The following is a 6,106-nucleotide window of genomic DNA, read 5'->3' as shown; positions in this document are numbered from 1 at the left end:
TGACAGCAGTCGAAACTTACCATGGGTATTTTGGGCAAATTTGGTAAAAAAAATTACCTAATTTACCATGGGTATCTGAATTTCCGGACACCTGATAAAAAAAAATGGATTCGTATGGGCAAATATTCGGTTCCTTTCTCGGAGTTTATAATAAATAAAAATTCCTGCTTATGAACCAGCGGAAATTTGACATTCTTTTTAGATTAAAGATTTAGAAAAGTGCTTTTTGATAAGAAAAAGAGTGACATTAAAACTTAATACGAACGGAAGAGTTTTTAATACATCTGAGGGGGATTGCCAACCCCCTCTTTTTACCCCAAATACCAACATACTTAAGGTGTTGATCATATTTTAGTTACATAATGTAAACTTAATCATAATAGGTGGAGGGTTGCAGCTTCCTTCGCATATAGATGTTTTGTTTATCTTAACATCGCTCCTTACTTTCATTAGAAAACTTTTTTAAATTTTGCAATTTTTTAAGGCAAACACAACTAAATGTGCCTTTTCCTTCTCGAAGCATTGCGATAAAAATTTAAACTTTCCTCCATTTGAGTTAGAGAATTACTTCTTGAAGTACTGAGCCAAGAAAGTAAAACTTCAGCAAGAAAATCAAGAGTTGGAGGGGTAGCAGTTTCGCAAATATATAGGATAGTTATATTCGCTTCAAGTCTTAAAGTTGGTATTTCATTTCTTTTGCAAAACTTTTTTTTATTCAATCATTATCCATTTTTAATACTTCTTTCTAGGTGATACCTGTGGGGAGCTACCTGCCCCTTCCCCTTAGTTCCTTGCTCTTTGCTCTTAACGCTAAAGTTAAACTTCTTTATAACTGTGCTTTCAGAGTAAAATCTCGAATAATTTCTTAGACTACAGTGAGTTTCAATTAATGACAAAATGAAATAGAAAATATAAGAGCGGGTAAAACTTTTAATTGAAAGTAAAACGAGATATGTTAAATAATTTTATTTTTATCAATTAGTTTACAGATAACTCTTTATAAAAACTTCCGATTATTCCTATAATCCATCATTCTCAAAATAAAAGGAGAGCTGTCACCCCCTCAGAACCCAAATTCCACGTTTGTCAAGAAACATTCCTTAAAATAAAGGTCGCTAAGGGGTAAAATCCACCCCCACCTCATCCCCCTATATTGGTTTGAAAAACCTGTCACGAAGAGCTTTAAAACATCAGATTAAGAACAGTGGCGTATTTTTTTTGGCGGGGGAGGGAAGGCTTAGGGTGTTCCATAGATTTTTTGCTTCCCTCTCGATTTTAGAATATCTTTTTGGAAAATTCTCATTGAAAAATGCCATTTTTCGTATTTTATTTTAAAAAAAATTGTACTTCGCCCCTAGATATTGAAAATAAATTTTGCCCCTCCCCCCAAATAATTTGGAGAAAAATTATTACATAACCAATGCCTTTATATAGCATTAATTTAAGCATTAACATTAATTATTATATAGCAAAACTCTAGGTTAGAGTTTTGGCTTAAATTTTTACAGGGCCCATCGGGACGTTTTCCCCTTTTCCCAAAATCAACCAAATATACATATGCTAATAATTTCGAATTGATAATTAAAATTAATGAATTTTAAATATTTGAAATCAGCAACAAAAGCAGATTTGTTAATGCATCTTTATTATTTTTTTTTCCTTAAAATTGAGAAGTACAAAAATAGCAGATAGAGTTACAAAAACACTCCAGCCGATCAAAAGGGTTAACGGGAAGAAAAAACAATTTACCTTGAAAAATGACTGCATAGAATGCATAAAACAAATAAAGAAAAATAAAATCGCGAGTTTATTTTATTATGTTCAGGAAGAAGAGAAAAAGTTATGGATATAAAGAATATTTCCACATTTACGATTCGAGTTATGAGTTTTAATCGTAGCTATTTCCAGCAGCTCAACAATTACTAACCTCTTGACTATTTCAGTTACTAATGCAAACTGGAAAAGAACGTAAACCTTACAATATTTAAAATAACAAACGTAAATTGAAGAAAATCCCAAGTTTAGAATGAAAAACAAGGAGGGATAAAGAACGTGCGGGAGGGATAATGCATTTAAAAAAGAAACTAAAATATACTTTTATCAATATTCCTTATTTAAAATTTTGAATACTATTGGCATGCGTCTCTCTTTACTCACATTTCACTATTAATTGTTTTACCTGTACGGATACATCATATTTTTACCTCAACAGACAAATCTAAAGACAGCTAACTCTAAAAACAAGCTAAAATAAAAATATTTTGACTAAATGCTCTTTTTGGCAATTCAAACATGGAATTTAGATAGTCTTTTTACCTTCATTCCCAATTAAAACCAGTGCAATAAATTATAAGCCGCCATTTTATGTGATTTAGTTATTTTTAGTAAGTAAACGAGATAAGGAAAGATTTAGGCAAATACCGCGTGTCAAAGTGTCCTCTATTAACTTTTGTTTTTATTTCTTATATATCTTTCCTGGTTTCAACTTTCGGCTGTTTTATTTCTTCGTTTTTGTTTATCAACGGTTTTAATTTTTGTTCACTGGCTGACAATTCTTCTTATTCTCCTTTCTTTATATTTGTGCAAGGGGTTGTCCACTTTTTATAATAATGCACACCGCACTTCAAGTCTTAGTTGTGATGATAGTACAACACGTTTAGTATGAGGAAGCCCAGCAAAAGTGTGCATATGCGTAGCGCCCACTGTGCCACATTTGGCGGAACAACTGGCACTACGAAAAGTATAGCAATTGACGCAGAGTTAGCTGGTAATCCGCACTTGGTTCGATTTACTATCCAACACTTACCAAATATATTATTTCCTACCATGAAATTACATCCCCAACACCACTAATGGCTGGACGTGGCCCAAGGGTATTTAAAAACGTTGCTTGTTGTTTTTTATTTTTTTTTTTTTTTTTTATTAAAATTATGAACTAAATAATAAAAGAAAAAATAATATGAATCGACAAAATCTGCAAAGTTTCGTAAAAAGTTGTGCAAATAGGATATATTCTTAAAATATAATGATATTAATTACTGGAATTAAGAGTGACTTCTATTAGGTGTGACTGCAGGGCTGAAACCGTATCCAAAGACGACCTTGAATATGACTTTTATTTTTCAACGTTATAATGGTAAAAGACTACTCAAAATGCATTTTGTTTTCAGTAACGTGCAGGTGAAACCCTTGCTTTTGGAGGATTTAGGGGGGTAGAACTACTCTCATTTGTGGAGATCTGATTATTTGGGTCAAAATGTTCGGTACACCATAGATTTGTGCAATAGTTTTTATGGCACTTGGTATTAACCAAGTGACATATAGCAGTCGCTAATTCTGTCGGTCTGTCTGTCTGTCGGTCTGTCGGTCTGTCGGTCTGTCCCGGTTTTGCTACTTTAGGCACTTCCAGGTAAGCTAGGACGATGAAATTTGGCAAGCGTATCAGGGACCGGACCAGATTAAATTAGAAATAGTCGTTTTCCCGATTTGACCATCTGGGGGGGGGGAGTGGGGGCCCGGTTAATTCGCAAAAAATAGAAAAAATGAAGTATTTTTAACTTATCAGCGGGTATTTGGATCTTAATGAAATTTGATGTTTGGAATGATATTGTGTCTTAGAGCTTTTATTTTTAATCCCGACCGGATCTGATGACATTGGGGGGAGTTGGAGGGGGAAAACCTAAAGTCCCGGTTTTGCTACTTTAGGCACTTCCAGGTAAGCTAGGACGATGAAATTTGGCAAGCATATCAGGGACCGGACCAGATTAAATTAGAAATAGTCGTTTTCCCGATTTGACCATCTGGGGGGGGGGAGAAGGGGCCGGTTAATTCGGAAAAATAGAAAAAATGAAGTATTTTTAACTTATGAGCGGGTGATTGGATCTTAATGAAATTTGATGTTTGGAATGATATTGTGTCTCAGAGCTCTTATTTTAAATCCCGACTGGGTCTGATGACATTGGGGGGAGTTGGAGGGGGGAAACCTAAAATCTTGGAAAACACTTAGAGTAGAGGGATCGGGATGAAACTTGATGGGAAAAATAAGCGCAAGTCCCAGATACATGATTGACATAATCGGAACTTATTTGCTCTCTTTGGGGTAGTTGAGAGGGGGGGAGTAAGTCTTAAAAATTAGAAAAATGAGGTATTTTCAACTTACGAACGGGTGATCGGATCTCAATGAAATTTAATGTTTAGAAGGATATCGTGTCTTAGAGCTCTTATTTTAAATCCCGACCGGATCTGGTGATGGGGGCGGGGAGTTGGGAGGGGGAAACCTAAAACTTGGAAAACACTTAGAGTGGAGGGATCGGGATGAAACTTGGTGGGAAAAATAAACACAAGTCCTAGATAGATGATTGACATAAACGGAACGGATCCGCTCTCTTTTGGGTAGTTGGGGGGGGGGGGTTAATTCTGAAAAATTAGAAAAAATGAGGTATTTTTAACTTACGAATGGGTGATTGGATCTCCATGAAATTTGATTTTTAGAAGGATATCGTGGCTCAAAGCTCTTATTTTAAATCCTGACCGGATCTGGTGACATTGGGGGAAGTTTGGGGTGGGGAGACCTAAAATGATGGGAAACCCTTAGATTGGAAGGATTGGGATGAAACTTGGTTGGAAAAATAAGCAAAAGTCTTGCATACGTAATTTACATAATTGGAACGGATCCGCTCAATTGCGGGGGGGGGGGGGTAATTCTGAAAAATAAGAAAAATAACGTATTTTTAACTTACGAAGGAGTGATCGGATCTTCATGAAACTTCATATTTAGAAGGACCTCGTAACTCTGATATCTTATTTTAAATCTCAACCGGATCAAACGTAATTGGGGGGGGGGCAGTTGGGGGGACCGGAAATCTTAGAAAATACTTAAAGCGGTGAGATCAGGATGAAACTGGATGGGAAGAATAGAAACCTGTCTAAGATACGTGACTGACATAACTGGACCGGATCTGCTCTCTTTGGTGGAATTGGGAGGGGGGAGGTAATTTTGAAAATTGAGGTATTTGTAACTTACGAAAGGGTGACCAGATCTTAATGAAATTTGATATTTAGAAGGATCTTGTGCTATAAAGTTTAACTTTAGGTTCTGACCTTCTCACAAGTGCCAAATGAGCTCTTGGCTCTTGGCTCTTCCGACCTCGTCCAAATGAGCTCTTGGCTCTTCCGACCTCGTACCATATGAGCTCTCGGCTCTTCCGACCTCGTCACAAGTGCCATATGAGCTCTTAGCTCTTGTTTTTTATTATTTTCACTATAAAGTTTTGGGCGGATCGAGAAGACAGTTTTTCACTCATGTGGATTGAATATCTGCTTAATATTTGCTTTTCTGTCGGGCTGAAACCATATCAAATAGATGACCTTTAATATGCACCTATTCTTATTCCACCATTTATTGAAAGTCTTTTCCTGGTCTGTTTTGTTGTAATTAATTTAAGAAACATTTCCACAAACAAGTTTATTAAAAAAAGTAAAGAGCTCTATTCAGCCAAAAATGAGCAGATATACAGTCAAATAATTTTCCAAGCATAAAACTACCATACACCACTATTAATAAATAAATAAAACTCAAAACGAACAGAAATTCCAATAAATAGCCGAGTCAAACTCAAAACGAGCAGAAATTAATATGAGTAGGGGTGATAAGCCCCATTCCTTCTTAAGACCAGGAGATAATTTGCACTTTACTGAAAAAGAAACAACCGTGGATTGTCAGTTTAATTGACATATATTTATTCCTTGAAGTTTTGATTATTTTTTGTTTATGGAAAAGTGATAAAAGTGAAAATATTTAAAACTTGCTGTTGGGGAGGCGCTTCGCGCCATCCCAACACCTAGGTGGTGGGGCGTTTCGCGCCCCCCAAGCCCCCCCCCGCGCGCGTAAGTCGTTACGCGCCATATTAGTTACGCACCATTGTAGTTGTGTCCCTGTGTCCCACCTGTGAATAGAGATAGATATATATATATGTTTGCAAAACTTATGTTTTTAAAAACTTATGTTTTTGTTTTATATATGTTTTTAACTACGTAAAACATGCGAATATACAACATTCTTCGCTGTCCCATTGTCTGTGCATATAAATAGATTGTCAGGTTTACT

General features: G+C 35.8%; 1 protein-coding gene across 1 annotated transcript in view; it reads right to left on the bottom strand.

Moving 5' to 3' along the window:
* The window catches only part of LOC136032317 (trypsin-1-like), a 251,733-nt gene that overhangs the window by 132,669 nt on the left and 112,958 nt on the right, over positions 1 to 6,106 (bottom strand). The gene's annotated exons all lie outside the window — the stretch shown is intronic.

Source organism: Artemia franciscana, chromosome 10 (assembly GCF_032884065.1).
Source record: "Artemia franciscana chromosome 10, ASM3288406v1, whole genome shotgun sequence".
NCBI classification, from domain to species: Eukaryota; Metazoa; Arthropoda; class Branchiopoda; order Anostraca; family Artemiidae; genus Artemia; species Artemia franciscana.
Note: the sequence above shows the minus strand (reverse complement) of the source record. Positions and strands in the feature narration are given on the sequence as shown.